This window comes from Rhincodon typus, chromosome 9, assembly GCF_021869965.1.
Source record: "Rhincodon typus isolate 14 chromosome 9, sRhiTyp1.1, whole genome shotgun sequence".
Lineage (NCBI taxonomy): Eukaryota > Metazoa > Chordata > Chondrichthyes > Orectolobiformes > Rhincodontidae > Rhincodon > Rhincodon typus.
In genome coordinates, this window is record NC_063340.1 from 2,452,271 (window position 1) to 2,469,203 (window position 16,933).

Sequence of the window (16,933 nt, forward strand, 5' to 3'; positions counted from 1 at the left end):
TTGCCAAAATGGAGTTTTGTTGTTTATTATTCTCGTCACGAATGTCAGTTACTGGCTAGGTTAAAGTACACAGAATCTAGCTGCAGGCTATCACATGCCACTTTTTAAAGCATCCGTTGCAAATAAAGAATGACGAACTGTTGAAGTAGATTTGTGAGCAAACTGCTTCAGTTGAAATACAGGGCAGTGGAGGGAGATAGCCATGCCTGACCCTAATGGAGCCTTGATCCAAACCCAGGCTTGTGAGGATGATGTAGCCATCTAGTTTGCATTGACTTTCTGTGTAAATCTCTCAGGACAGCAATAGATTTCCAAGTCAGGATGGTGAGTGGCTTGGAGGGGAAATTGCAGGGACTTCTGTTATCATACAATATCAGAGACACATGTTTACTGGATGGTATATCACTCAACTAAGAACACTTGCCCAGCCAAGCCTGTTGCAGGGAGAAACAACTGACGATTGTGGCTGAGAAGAAACATTGAACTTTTCTGATATTGAAGGTGTTCATTGGACTCTTGATTGTCTGTGCTGTGAGGTCTCAAAGATGGTGATTTCAAGGATGAGCTACAGGAACAGATAAACTCCTGGAATCCTTTGACTTCAGTCGAAATGCTTCATTCTTCTCCTTCCTTCAAAGTGATGCCATGAACTTAGTTTGTCAAACATTCCAGCCAAAGCATTCTGTTTTGTTTAATATTCTGTCTTCAGTGCTGGAGAACCTGACCAGGTGTGGCAGTGTCCCTGTACTCCATTGGTACCTGCTTGGACCACACAGATGGTGCCAACCTGTGGAGTTTCTCCATCTAACCAATGATTCTTGCTGCCTGTGTTGAGTGGGCAGTCGGAATCCTTTCTGCATGTTTATAGTTGGTGGTGAGATGCCCTTACATTTGGGGACCACATGTGTAACATATCTAAAAGGCATAAAGTGCTGTACGATGACTCTTTGTCTAATCAAAGCTGTCACGGAAACCTCATTGTGTAATGGTGACAAATTGCAGATCAGCTGAAATCAAAGATGGACATTACTGCTGGGCGAGTGTTCTTAGTTGAGTGATATACAATCCAGTAAACACGTGTCTCTGATATTGTATGATAACAGAAGCCCCTGCAATTTCCCCTCCAAGCCACTCACCATCCTGACTTGGAAATCTATTGCCGTTCCTCCACTGTCGCTGGATCAAAACCCTGGAATTCCCTCCATAATGGAATTGTGGGTCTACCTACAGCACATGGACTGCAGTAATTCAAGAAGGTAGCTCCCCACCACCTTCTCAAGGGGCAACTAGGGATGGGGCAATAAATGCTGGACCCAGCCAGTGATGCCCACATCCAACAAGTGAATTAAAAATAAAATCTTTGGCTGAAATAGTGAAGAGATGTTTATTGTACATGCACATTAAGTAATCACTGACATAATCACAAGAATAATTCCCTCTTGCAATGTGAAATGTATTATATGTGACATCTTTTTAGTTTTCGGTTTTAATATAGAGGCAAATTGATTTTGGTTAGTTCTGTGAAGTGTTTTTTTAGAAAGTCAATTTATAACAGTGAGCAAGAAAACATATGTGGTCATGATTAGACTCTTAATTCCAGATATTTATTGAGTTCAAATTCCATCATTAGCTGTGGCGGGATTCAAACCCGAGTCCCCAGAACATTATCTGGGTCTCTGGATTAACAGTCCAGCGTTAATACCAGTAGGCCATCACCTCCCCCTGAGGACACATCCTTGGGTAGGGTGGGGGAGGTGGTGGGGTTCCAGTGGTCTATGGGTCAGGAGTCTGAGGATCCAGTTGCAGAGGGTGGAGCTGAGACCGAGCAACCCAATGTAATTGGCATATTAGCATCCCTTGGTACAGTTAGCACACCTCTTCTCATTTTCCATGGTATCTGATTGTCACATGGTGTGCTGCCAGTGCAATCTATCTGATTAGCTGGATTCCAGAGTGAAGAAGAAGCTCAAAGGAGCAGGTGAAGCTAATTTTCCATGTTTTAAATAATTTTCTTGCTGCAAGTTTATGTGGCTTGCTTCTGTACAGAAACAAATTACCCAAAGGGTGTTTAGAGCTGGCACAGAAATTAATCCCATTCATCAAAGATGAGAAATGTCTTCAGATTTCAAAGCAACTTACTAAATACTGCCATACAGGGTAATCATGGGTAGACCAGGCTCTGAGTTACAGTTACAAAGAAATGTCTTCATGTATTCAGATTCATGTGCTCTTTCAGTCTTTCTATTCTGTTCTGACTCCAACCACACTGTTATTTATAGTCAGTGATGTGCAGTTCCATGATATTAGCACAAGATTATGGTGGGCTCCTGAAGCCCTTACAACAGCACCAGTCAGAATATAACCTCAAAGTAACCTCAAAGCAGATAAAACACAAACAGCAAAGTCTTGTCCTGAGCAAATCTATCAATGGCAGTGATCCCTGGTGAGTACATATCAGCAGCTTTCCAGCTCTGATCATCAGATTTTCAACAAGGGTTTCAGGAAATGTGATTTCCTGATAACCAGATAGAGTTTACTATCTGGAAAAGCTCAGCAGGTCTGGCAGCATCTGTGAAGGGAAAAACAGAGTTAACATTTCGGGTCCGGTGACCCTTCCTCAGAAGTTACTGAGAGCAGATTTAGTCCATTTGCCTCTTCCAACCTGCGCTACTGTTCAAGGTGATCATGGCTGACCTCATTGTGGTCTCAACTAGGCCCTGCACCATCCCCCATTAATCAAAAATCTACAGAACGCAACCTTGAGAAAAAAAATCATTGATCCAGCTTCTACCACTTGCTGGAGTAGGGAATTCCTCAGACTAACAACTCTGAGAGAAAAAAATTATCTCCCTGTCTCTGTCTTAAAAGGGAATTTTTTGTTTTTAAGCTGTGTTATCTGGTTCTAGACTCTCCTTCAAGAGGAAACAGCCTTCAGCTCTCCACCCTATCAAGTCCCCTCAAGATCTTGCACAAGAGCATCTCTCATTCTTCTAAACCCCATGGCTACATGGCTAACGTGTGACCTTCTTTCAATGGACAATCCTTTCACATCAACACCTAACAGCAGCACTGAGTACCACCCACCTATTGCACTTCCGTCATCACAAAAACACCTTCCAAACCTACAACCCCGACCATCTACAAGGCCTGTAAATACATGGGAACACCACCACCTGCAAGTTCCCCTCAACATCACTCACTATCCTGATTTGGAAATATATCGCAGTTCCTTCAGTGTCATTGGGCCAAAATCCTGGATTCTCTCCTGGGCATTGTGGGTCCACCTACAGCACATGGACTGCAGTTTTTCAAGAAAGCAGCTCATCACCACCTTCTCAAGGGGCAACTAGGGATGGGCAACAAATACTGCTGGCTACAACCACATCCTATAGAAAAATGGAAACTAGGAACAAGAGTAGGGCCATTAAGCCCTTTGAACTCCCCCCACCATTCAATGTGATCACAGCTGATCATTCACATTCTCACCTCTCTGAGGCCCTTAATGTCTAAAATATGATCTATGATTTAATAGCAACAAAAATGTGCAGAAAATCCCTTCAAAGGTATCGATCCATTTGTTTGTTAAAATAGTAATTTCATTGCAACACATTTGCATATTTATTCCTAACAGTTCATGGCATGATTGTGAATCCCAGACAGGTACCTTGCCTTTATCTACACTTTCAACACAGTGAAAAAAACTCTTCTTCACTTACAATGTCTCACTTCTGTTCTTAAAAAGTACTGACATGTTAAGAGATGAGCAGGCATGTGTAATAAAAAAAAGTCGTGCAATTTATTCATTTAAATGATGTTTGCAGAGGAGTTAGATTATCTTTTACATTTGCGCTGTGGATTTGTGAAGGCAATGTATCCACAGGACTTAAAAACGACACACTTTCAGTGTATTGTTGGGATTCATGGATCAACAGGGAACATTTTCCCTGTAAGTGTTATCAATCACTGTGCAACATCAGGAGAAATAGTCAGGCAATTATGAGTGAGTACTCTTATTATCCTAAATGTCTTTTTATGCCCTTTCTCCTGATTAGTTTGAAGAGTGTCAAATGAATAATACATTGAATTAATGTGAATGTGCACAGAGAAGCTTGTCAGACAAGAACTGTCTCTAAGAGAAACTCCCGAGTTTCATTGTTTTTTGTTATATCTTTCTCTAGAGAATCTTTTAATAACAGTAAAGCATTTTGCTGAGGGAAAGAGCTTAGAGGGGTTTTGCCTCATCCTCACGTCAGTTTATTCTATCTATTGACAGTTTTTGCTGTACAGTAATATACTCATAGGCTAGTAATTGGCTGGCTGATGTAAACCGTCAAAGATAAGCCACTGTTGAATGTGTTGTCTCTCAAAGAAGATGTACAAGAAATCCCACACTGTCCAAGGAGGATATTATGCAAGTTTTAATCTTGGGAATGGCACATCCTCCTGAAGAGTCCGTGTATTTCAGGTACTTGACATTAAAACTCAGGAGAATGAAAAAGCCCCAGATGACATGACTTCCTTTATCTTTGGTCTTCTTGACTTCCTCTATCGGCAATCACACTTAATGAAAACATGAAATTTAATAATGGTTGGAATAAGTAAGCACTTTAATTAACAGATCTTAATTTCCAACCTTGATATAGAACCATTTAGAGAATTGGTAAGTAGGAGTAAAAACTTTTTTACTGAGATAGGGAGAGGGTCAGAAAATACTATCAAACTGTAGAGTCATCTCTCGATGAAGGGTGCACCTCAGTACAAAGTGATAAAAGCAGCAAAGTGTTAACCAATAATGCAGCTGTACTGAAGAACATTGATTGTAACTGTTGGTTGTTGTGTATCAGCTCAGCGAGGGTTAATGCTGTAAGAAGTGCTAGTGATGGTTGGAGCAGACACCATGGATTGACCTCACTCTGTGGATACAGCTTTGACCTAATGGATACTGCCCACCATGAGGTCTGGGACTTGGGGTTCCATCCTGCATAGACCATAAGAAATAGGAACAGGAGTAGGCCATTCAGCCCCTCAAGCCTGCTCCACCATTCTGATCTAATATTTCTCACGTCCACTTTCCTGCCCTTTCTTTTGATTCCCTGACTGGCCAGGAATCTATCTCTCTCAGCCTTAAACATACACAAGGACTCTGCCCCCACAGCCCTCTATGGTGAGGGGTTCTATAGATTCACAACCATCTGAGAGAAGGAATTCCTCCTCATTGCAGTCTGAAATTGGTGCCCCTTTATTCTGACAATATGCCCTCTGGTCCTAGATTCTCCCATGAGGGGAAACGTCCTCTCAGCATTTACCCTGCCGAGCCCCCTAAGAATACTAAATGTTTCAATGAGATCACTTCTTATTCCCCTAAACTCCAGTGAGTAGAGTCGCAGCCTGTTTAGCCTTTGCTCATAAAACAATCCCTGCAAACCAGGGATCATCCTAGTGAACTTTCTCTGAAATTCCTCAATATCTTTTCTTAAAAAGGGGGACCAAAGCCACTCAAAATATCCCAGATGCACAATAGAGGCTGCTCTGTTAGACTAGACTCCCACCACTTGGAGTCTGCTGTGTCTCTGTCGCTGCTCTATGCAAGAGTGACGATTGTCTGGCTCAGGGGAGTTTTAGTGAACACTATCATTTACTGACTATTATACATGACACTGGCCCCTATTACACAACTCTGTAGTATATATCGGGAATTAAGAGTGATACTGGATCAGCCTTGTGATATGGCTGATGTTCTAATTATTACATTGTAAAGGTTGAGTTAGTAATCCAGAAAACAATTCAAAGTTTGAAAAGTTGACATAACTTTAATAGGAAAGATATCATTAAGCTGGAGGAGGTTCAGAAGAGATTTACCATGATGTTGCTGGGAATAGAGGGTTTCAGTTATAAAGAAAGGCTGAGTGGGCTGGGACTTTTCTCACTGGAGTTTAGGAGGTTGAGAAATGACCTTTAAGAGATTTATAAAATCATGAGGAGTATAGATAAGGTGAGTGGCAGGTGTCTTTTCCCTAGGGAGGGGGATTTCAAGACTACAGGGTATATTTTTAAGGTGAGAGGAGAAAGATTTAGAAAAATTGAGGGGCAATTTTTTTTTAACACAGAGAATGGTTCATGTGTGGAATGAACTGCCAGAGGAAATGATGGATACGGTTACAGTTACAAAGTTTAAAAGACATTTGGATAAGTACATGAATAGGAAAAGTTTGGAGGGATATGGGCCAGGAGCAGGCAGGTGGGACTAATTTAATTTGGGATTATGGTCGACATGCACTGGTTGGACTGAAGGGTCTCTCTCCGTGTTGTATGACTCTACAACTCTATAGTACTTCTGAAAATGTTTTCGGATAGAAACAATGGGGAAAGGCAGGGTAATAGAACCAGTGCAGGCATCATAGGCTGAATAGCCTCCTTCTGCACTGTACCAGTTGTGTGATCCTGTTGCACAGGATCAGTGACATTTTATGGAGGTAATGAAGGTCCAGCCCATTGGCTGGAGAGCTGACAGGAGCTTGGCATTACCTCCTGTGAGGAAGGCACTCCGTCTGGTCCATCAGTCACTTTTGAGGGAACAGGTTGACTTTTCCTTGGATCTCGAACCCTTTCAAGTAAAAGTCCTACTCCACATCCCCCGAACCCGAACCCTTCCACCAGGGGCTACTGGCCAATCAGAGGTTGGATGATATGTATTGCTCAACAGCGCTACTGGCAGGGTGGTGGCTGCTGATGGTATTGCAGGCACTGAGAGCCCAAGAGCTCTGATGGGACCCATTCTGATGGTGGCACCTCCAGGCAGGCCATTGTTTAGCCGCTATCAAGATGTTGTTGTTGTATGGCCATGTTTATCACACTCCTGGCTGCAAGGTGAGGAGGTCAGGGGGAGGGTGAGGCTAGAAAGAGATTGGATGACACTCAGTGGACATTCTGTCGGTGTTCGATACTGGGTTCCTCAATCAGGCAATGAAAGCCTTCCTTTGAGAAATCCAAACTCCAGCACCCCCCAACCCCCCCACCCTGAATTCCACTAGTGACCCCAACAAGTCTGGGCAAGTGTAGCTAGCTTCCTGCCTGAGTGGCAGGTTAACTCCTCTTAGTGGGTATTAATTGCTCTCTTGGGGCAGCAATTGATGAATGGCAAGGCAGGAAGGCAGGAAGGTCCACAAGTGTTATTGCCCCAGATTTACTTCAGACGGTGGGGGCTGGTAAGGCAGGGGGTGTCCATCTGCCATTCTCTCACCCCCTTAAACTGCCCTGCAGACCTGCCTCAGGAATGGGCACTGAGTAGCAAAGACTACAATTAATTTGCTTTTTAATTGAGGTCACTGTAATGAATACACAAATTCATTAATAGACTTATAATTGCAGTGATTGCAATCAATACAGTAACTGATCAATAGATCAGTGGTTGATTCTTAACTGACCTCTGAAATGTTCTAATAGCGTGCTCAGTCATATGCAAAAAGGCAACTCACCACCAACTTCTCCAGGGTAATTAGGGACAGGCAATAATTACTGACCTAATCAACAATGCCCATACCCCCAAATGTAATAAAAACATTGCAATTTCTATTGGTTTTAGTTAAAGGTGGCAAAATCTTTTTCCCAGGGTGGAAATGACTATTACGAGGGGGGGCATAATTTTAAGGTGATTGGAGGAAGGTATAGGGGAGATGTCAGAGGTAGTTCTTCACACAGAGAGTGGCGGGTGTATGGAATGCGCTGCCAGCAGTGGTAGTGTAGTCAGATACTTTAGAGACTTTTACGCGACTCTTGGATAGGCACATGGAGGATAGTAAAATGTGGGGTATGCAGGGAAGTTTGATCTTAGTAGGATAATAGGTTGGCACAATATCATGGGCTGAAGGGCCTGTACTGTACTGTACTTATCTATGTTCTATGTTCTATGTAATCTTTAAATCACAGCAAGCATAAAGTGAACCAATGTGAGATTTGAAGATAACACATCCTATCTACTTTATCCTGCTTTAGGCTGTGTAAAGAGTTTTCTCATCAGTTGTCACCTTAATTAAGCACTGAGCTAAAGTCTACCAACAAGCCTTACAAAAACATAGTGATTGATTTAAAACAAGAATGCCTTGAAGATATTTCGATTGCCTTTGACTTATATAGGAGTATAGGAACAAGAGTAGACCATTCAGCCTCTCAGACCTGTTCCACCATTCAATTAGATCATGGTTGATCTGTGTCCTCACTCCAAATACCTGCCTTTGGCCCATATTTGCTTAACAAAAATATATCTCAGAATTAAAATTAGTTACTGATCCAGTGTCCACTGCTGTTTGTGGAAGAGAATTCCAAACATCCTTTATTTATTTATTTTCCCCAAAAGGAGTACCTCATTCAAATCCAGGATATTGTATTTAAATCTCACTGGGTTGGCTATTGGTAAAGTTTGATTGTATCTGATGTTTTTCTGAACTTGTGTCCTCTCCATGGTCCCTGGCCTGTTTCATGTCAGGCCACTAGGGAGCAGTGTAGCTCTGACTTTGTAAATGTTCCCCAGCATCAGTGAGCTGAGTGAATCCATCTGTTATCAGCTGTGTCTCTCACCCGTGTATGAAATGCATAGTGATGAAAAGCAAAATATTTTGCAGAATATCCATCTGTCATTTGGCAAATGTTCCTTTGTGAGGAATGGGGAACATTGTTGGACAGTCGTACGACTTTATATGTTCATTGAGGAAAGGGTTAGGTCTGCATTTTGTGCTGCTCTAGTCCATGTGATGCAACACATCTTCATGTCTGTAATCAGTCAGTTACCTGGGAACAGAGGGGATGCTGTTTCATCGCACAAGTCTGTTACAATCTGATCTGAAGGTGTTGTCTGCAATACAAGACGACAACTTGTGTAAAAATTCCAGTGTACAATGTTTTGTAGGAATTCTCGCAATGTGGCCAGGTTGCAGAGGTATATGTTTGTATGTATCTGGCTAGAAACAGATTTAGATGTGTACGTATGGCTGTGAATGTGGATGTATTTGAGTATATATCTGTGTTTATTTGTGGGTCTGTCGCATACGAACATACAATTCAGAATTAGGTGGAGGCCATTCAGCCCCTTCAGCTTGCTCTGGCATACACAAAATCATGGCTGATCTGCTTGTAACCCCAAATTCATATTCCTGCTTCATCCTGAGAACCCTTCACCCCTCCCCACCCGCTTATTTAACGAGAATCTGTTCATCTGTGCCTTAAAAATATTTTAAAATATTCTCTGAGTATGCCTGTGTGTGTTTGTGTCTGCATACTTGTGTGGCCATCAGTGTGTTTATTTGTGTATTTATGTATGTTTGTGAATTTGTGTGCACTAGTGTGTATTTGTGTTTGAGTGTGTGTGAGTATTTGTGTGCACGTGAGTGTGTATTTATATCAGTGTGTATTTGTATGTGCATGCATTTGTATTTGTGTGTGTGTGAATTTGTATTTTTGAGAGTGTGTGTGCATTTGTGAGTGAATTTGTGTGTGCAAGTGTGTATTTGCATGTGTGTGTGTGCACGAGTCTATATGTGTGTGTGTGCAAGTGGATGTGTGTGCGAGTGTGTATATGTGTGCATGTGTGTATTTGTGTGTGTGCGTGCGCGCGCGAGTGTATGTGTGCGTACTTGTGTGTGTGCGAATGTATATGTGTGTGTATATTTGTGTGTGTGTGCGTGTGAGTGTATATGTGTGTGTGCACGAGTGTACATGTGTGTGCATGTATTTATGTGTGCGTGTGCAAGTGTATATGTGCGTGTGTGTGTGCGAGTGTGTGCGTGTGCAAGTGTATATGTGTGCGTGTGTGTGTGAGTGTATATGTGTAGTTGTGTTATTTGTGTGTGTGTGCGCGAGTGTATGTGTGTGTATTTGTGTGTGTGCAAGTGTATATGTGAGTGTGTATTTGTGTGTGCATGTCACTTGTAGAAATGGGTCAGGTTTGTCCCATTAAACCATTTGGCTTGGTCCTTGTGAGGTAAGATCAGAGATTCTGCCAGAGGCAGTTTATGGTGTTTACATGAAAAACACATCAGAATAGGAGCATATTTACTGAAAGAAAGCAGTTCTGTTCTGAATGAGTGGATAGAAATAGATCGCGAACCTTGGAAAATACCCCAGTCAGCCTGGGCAGGGAGGGAATGAACGTTGACTGGAGAACCAGACCATTCTCAAATCTCATTTGAATAATTGCAGGCTGTCAGAAAAAGGATCAAAATCTCTAAATGACTTACCTCTCTCATTTTTTTAATAATAACTCCACACCTGCGAACAGTTTTCCACGGTTGGAGAAGGCAGCAGACTAATTAGGTTTACATTGCAATCGAGGTCTGGGATTTTCTGCCTCTTCCATTATCGAGTTGGTGGAGGGTCAAGGACCTGAAAAAGTCAAGCTCATTCACACTTGCCGCTGTTCTGAATGGCTCAAGTACCATTAGGCTGGTTAATCTGGCAGGAATTGCTGGAGGTTGATGCCTTTGTAAATGTTCTGCTGCTTGAGTGCAGAGGAACACAAGCACACAATCAGAGGCATGGTTTTTACTAAGACTGAACAGATCCCATAAGATCCCACAGAAAGGCAGCACTTCCTTCAACAAAAGTCCTTTTTTTCTCTTCCTTTTAATTCTCTGTAACCCAACATGTTTGGGGCAAATCATTTTTGTCATTATAACCACTTCCCTATTTAATAAAACGATGTTGTGCATTTCGTTTTTCAGATAGTCCTTTGAAAAGGTGTCACAAATTATATTGTAATGTAATTATTTTGGCTTCTGCACAACATGTGATTAATGAGAAAAAGAACAAAACGATGGAAGGAGACCACTCAGCCCTTTGAGCTTGTATTATCTTTCAAGTAGATTCTGGTGCCAGTTCTGTGGTGGCTAACTCTTGTCTCTCCAATGCCTCTATACAAACCACAAGGCACAGGATCAGGATGGACTGCTCCTTACTTGCCTAGATGGGGGCAGCTCCAACTACAACATCCAGGACATAACAGCTCCACTTAACTGCCACATCATCCACAACATCTGAAATTTGCTCCCATTGCCATCAGTGTGCAGGAGGCAGTGTGTATCACTTACACAATGCATTGTGGCAACTCAGAAAGGTGTCTTCGAGAACAGCTTCCAAAACAATGACTTCTACTGTTGTGTTATGTCTCACAGTTAGTATGTCGGTACACCTTGACTTTGAATGTTCTGCAGCCTCGGAGAATGATGTTAGATAGGGAACAGGATTTCTACAGGGTTTCTGCATTAGCAATGAGTCATTAGCAGTGCAGATTATTAGAGATATTGAGGCATAATGAGTCTTATAAAGTTGCTGCTGAAATGAAAGCTCCATCAGAAATAACTAGAATAATTATTGTACTCTCTAACAATCTGAATTTTTGGAAGTTAGCCTGATATCAAGCTTCATTCTGCAGAGACATGTTCAGTTTGCAGGTTCCATATGTCTAGATGGGGATACAGATACACAAATCACTAAGAACAGCAATACAGCTTAACCCAGTTATTAAAATGAAAGTTAAGCACTGGAATTCATTTCTAGTGAGATGGAATTGACAAGCAGAGAATTTATGTTCAACTTCTATAAAACTTTTTAGTTAGACTGCACTGGGAGAACTGTACACAGTTTGTGGACTCCAACTTACAGGAAGGGTGTATAGGTTATGGAGAAGTTGCCTAAAAATAGATGGACTGGACTGATATCTGAACTGAGAGGTTATACTTATTGGAAGTGATTAAACAGACTGGGCATTCTCATCCAGAATTGGGAAGGAATTCTGATAGACGGCTGTGCAGTTACAAAGACGTTTAAGAGGGTGGACAAGGACTAAATATTTTCAATTGTGAGCTGGTATAAATATGATGCACACTGTTATAAATGTGAACTTAAGATTGTAAACATGAGGTAGAGTTTAATACAATCAAACTGGGATTCAGCTGAACTAGCCTTACCCTGAGAGGGACAGGAATGTGGAGTGTTACCACAGGGAATGGTTGAGGTGATTCAGGTAGATACATGGAAGGGAAATGAGGTGGTACAGAGAAAGATGAAACGGAAGGAAGTGTTGAAGGGGCGAGCTGAAGGGCAGGTTTAATTGGAAAAGTTGGGCCGAATGGCCTGCTTGTGTGCTCCAAGTGCTTGAGGACGAGAGAAATCGTCATTCTGTTTCACCCTCGCTGCAGACAGTACAATCAGCAGAGGAGCTGTGGAATCTTCTCTGGGAAAGATGGGACATTACTGCAGCTCAGCTCTGTAAACTGTTTCCCCTGTACCCCCATACCCACCGCCTCATACTCCCTACCCCCAAGGTCCCTATCCCTTACTCTGGACTGTCACTCAACTTGGACCGGGGACAACAGCAGTTAACAGTAATCCAGGACCCCATTAAAGTAGATAGGATAGTGAAGAAGGCATTTGGTACGCTTGCCTTTATTGGTCAGCGCATTAAGTAGAGGAGTTGGGAGGTCATGTTGGAGCTGGACGGGACATTTGTTAGGCCAGTTCTGGAATACTGCGAGCAATTCTGGTCACCCCGCAATAGGAAGGATGGTGTGAAACTTAAAAGGGTTCAGAAAGGATCTACAAGGGTGTTATCGGGGTTGGAGAGTTTGAGCTATAGGGAGAGGCTGAATAGACTGGGGCTATTTTCCCTGGAGCATCGGAGGCTGAGGAGTGACCTTATAGAGGTTTATAAAATCATGAGGGGCATGGATAGGGTGAGTAGCCAAAATCTTTTCCCTGGGGTGAGGGAGTCAAAAACTAGAGAGCGTAGGTTTAAGGTGAGAGGGGAAAGATTTAAAAGAGACCTAAGGGGCAAGTTTTTCACGAGGAGTGGTGCATGTGTTTAGAATGAGCTGCCAGAGGAAGTGGTGGAGACTGGTACAATTACAATGTTTAAAAGGAATCTGGATGGGTACATGAATAGGAATGGTTTAGAGGGATATGGGCCAATACTGGCAAATGGGACTAGATTTATATAGGATATCTGGTCAGCATGGATGAGTTGGACCATAGGGTCTGTTTCCGTGCTGTACATCTCTATGACTCTATGACTCTAAACAGTCTGGTACTCACTGACAACACATACTCTGGTTTCCAGGGAAGACACAACATTCCCATTTCTCAAATGAATGATGGGTTCTTATATCAGAGTGAAGGCAGTTTGGGAGCTTTGGGAGACAGAGTAACCACTTGAGATGCTGTCCTTGTGAATGGGACACAAGCTTTATAACAAGAATATCTAGGAGGTAGAGCCTCAACTGGATAGATGCAAGATTAATTCAAACAGCGATTCTCATGTTGGGTGAAAAGGATGAGGGAAGATTCACATTTATCCAACGATTTTTCTGTTGTCCTAATGTGTTTTACAACCCAAGTAAATAACTACTTCAGAAGTGGAGATGTTGATGAAAGATTTTTGTTGTAATCCATACCAGCTGTCTGTCCAATAAGCCCTGCAGACAGCTGGGGATTGTTCATGTTGTACTACTCTGTATTGTGCAATACAGATGCCCAGTTGGGCACACACACACTGCTACAGGACAAACAACATGCAACATGATCCTGAGAGTGACATAGAAAGTACAGCATCGAAACAGGCCATTCAGCCCAATATCAGTGTTTAAGCCCCAACACCAGCCTCCTCCCACCATTGCCATATCCTCCTGTTGCTTTCCTCCTTGTGTGTCTATTTAATGGATACTTGGAAATGAAACTTAAATGATTCCTCGGAACAAAGGACGCTGAGGGTGACTTAATCAAGGTGTAAAAACTATTGAGAGTCTTGGATAGAGCAGACAGGAAAGACCTGTTTCCCCTTCAGAGAGAGGTCCATTATCAGATTGCACAGATTTGAGGTATTCAGTGGAAGGATTAGAGAGGACAAAAGTTCACACAAAGGGGGCTGAGTGTCTGGAATGAGCCGCCCAGTTTTGCTTGTTGTAGTGAAAACTTCCAACTCATTGAACAAGAACATAGCTCCAGCCAGGAAACACTGGAACATGGACCAGGATATGAACCAGAAGCTGGGATTAGAATGGGAGGTCAGTATATATACAATGCTGCATTCTGTAATTAAACCAAATGTCAAAAAAAGGACTTGTGTCTCATTGCGTGCTTCACCTCCAGCTGGGGATCCAGTTACCAAGCAGTTTTAAAGAGGCAGTATAGCACGATGGGCCTACTGGCCTCCTTTACTGTGCTGTAATACTCAATAAGTCTATGGTCCTGTACTGCGGTACCCATCCCCAGAGTGGTGTTTCCACTATACTCCTAGGGGGAGTAAGTGTGGAGGCCTTTCTGTTGTGGCCAACCACTTGACTAGACTTGTTGCTAGTCCTGGGTCTTCTTTTCCACTTTCAGAGCATTGGTAGGACTGGTTGTGTGGTAATAACATAACCACACTTCTGGCTGTATGGCTTGCTAGAAACGAGTTCCCCCACATTATCATCAGACCTGTAACACAGCAGGACCCTTATCCTTGGTCAGTGGTCATCAAAGCTGCCCCTTTCACACTAGGGAGAAGCATCTCTTACTTTGCTTTGTTCTAAAAACCGAAAAAAAAAACCTCCACAGATGCAGGAAATCAGAAACAGATGCAGGAAATGACTAGAATGGTTTACCAGGTTTGGCAGCATCTGTGCAGAGGAATCAGAGTTAATGTTTCCTTTCTCTGTCCAACTGTTCTTCTTCGGTCCTGGGGCTCTACCCTCCACCTATTGTTATTTCCTTAATCTCTCACCCAACCCTATATTCTGCATATAAACTGACATTCTCCTAGCTACCATCAGTTCTGAGGAAGAGTAACTGGACCCAAAACGTTAACTCTGTTTTCTCTCCACAGATGCTGCCAGACCTGCTGAGTTTTTCCAGCAATTTCTGTTTTTGCATTGTCCTAAGTTGAGTTTCTCTGGGTTAATGGGTAGTTGACCTGAAAAACATGTTACACATCTTGCTGGAGCTGGTTATTGAGTTACTCCTGGGGATTGATGACTGTAAAAATAAGGAAAGGCACACTGTCATTGATATGGTTGGTGAGGGACCAAAGCAGAAAGTGCTGGAGAAACTCAGCAGGTCTGGCAGCATCTGTGGAGAGAGAAACAGAGTTAATGTTTCAGTTCCATTGCACCTTTCCTCAGTTGAGAATGTTGTTGGACATCCCTGATTTTAATCTCTGCACCATCGGTGGCCATGCTTTCAACTCCCTGAGCCCCGCATTCTGGACTCTCTCCTTTAATCTCTCGGCCCCTCTATGCAGTTTTGTCATTTAGGCCACTCCTTAAAACCTACCTTTTTGACCAGGATTTTAGTGCTTGCCCTATTTCTCCGTAAGTGGCTCAGGGTCAAATTTCAGCAACACTTCTTTGAAGCACATTGGGATTTTACTATATTAAAGTTGCTATTGAATGCAGATGGGTTCAAAGTTGGAATTGGGCAGCTAATCTTCACCTGAAACTCATGGAATTTGCACTGTTTAGCTTGCCAACAACATGAGAATATTAACAGAATATTGGCAATTGGGGAAAGGGATATTTGAAAAACAATAGTTTATTGATTGAATTCTTCATTGCAAAAGACTCGCGAGGCAGGGTTTACTATAACTTCCAAATTGGAATTGAGTAAGCATCTACAGAGATTGCAAGGGAAGAGCGCTGAAATGGGAATGTAATAGATAGTTCCTGTTGAAGAAATATCGGTGACCCTGAGTCAAAATCCTTTCTTCCAAGTTACAACTCCAATGATTCTATAAATTGCAATGCCTTCAGTCAGTTCTTTGATTTTCTCACAAACTCGCTGCAAGCAAAGTATTTTGAGTGGAGTTCAACTGTACAGACTGTTCATTCATTCAATCTGTCAGTCAGTCCTCTGTTTACCAGGTGTAGCAGGGTAGACAGGCTAACACCATTGGGATGTTCACTTTGAGTTCACCAGTGAGGAAATGGGAGGTTAAGGGCAGCAAACATGTGACTGCACTGGAGAACGGACCTTCTACCTCCGACAGCAAACTAGCTTGTTGTTCTGCAGAAATGTGCTGTAGGTTGCTTCAAGTGATGGAGCAATGAAAATCGGGGATGTGCCAATGCATTAAATTGAAGTGGTTATAGAGTCATAGAGATGTACAGCACAGAAACAGACTCTTCAGTCCAACTTGTCCATGCCGACCAGATATCCTAAATTAATCTAGTCCCATTTGCCAGCATTTGGCCCATATCCCCCTAAACCCTTTCCATTCATACACCCATCCAGGTGCCTTTTAAATATTGTAATTGTACCAGACCCCTCCACTTCCTCTGGCAGCTCATTCCATACACACACCACCCTCTGTGTGAAAAAGTTGTCCCTTATCTTTCCCCTCTCACCTTAAACCTATGCCCCTCTCGTTTAGGTCACCCCCACCCCAGGGATAAGATCTTGACTATTCACCCTATCCATGCTCCTCATGATTTTATAAACATCTATAAGGTCACCCGTTAGCCTTCAACGCTCCAGGGAAAATAGCCCCAGCCTATTCAGCCTCTCCCTATAGCTCAAAGCCTCTAACCCTGGCAACATCCTTGTAAATCTTTTCTGAACCCTTTGAAGTTTCACAATATCCCTCCTATAGCAAGGAGGTAAGAACTGCATGCAGTATTCCAAAAGTGGCCGTAACCAATGTCCTGTACAGCTGCAACATGACCTCCCAACTCCTATACTCAATTCACTGACCAATAAAGGCAAGCGTACCAAATGCCTTCTTCACTATCCTATCTGCCTGAGATATCAGAGGCAGGGCTGGAAGTCACAGTGTTAGGGAGGGAATGAGGTCAGTTTATACAGGGCTACCTGTGCAGATGTTGGAACTTATAACAGGGAAAGTTTGACAGGAAGAGTGTACAGATGTAAAGAGCTAAAAGTAACTCTGCTGTTTCCTGGGAGTTCTCTGTCTCCT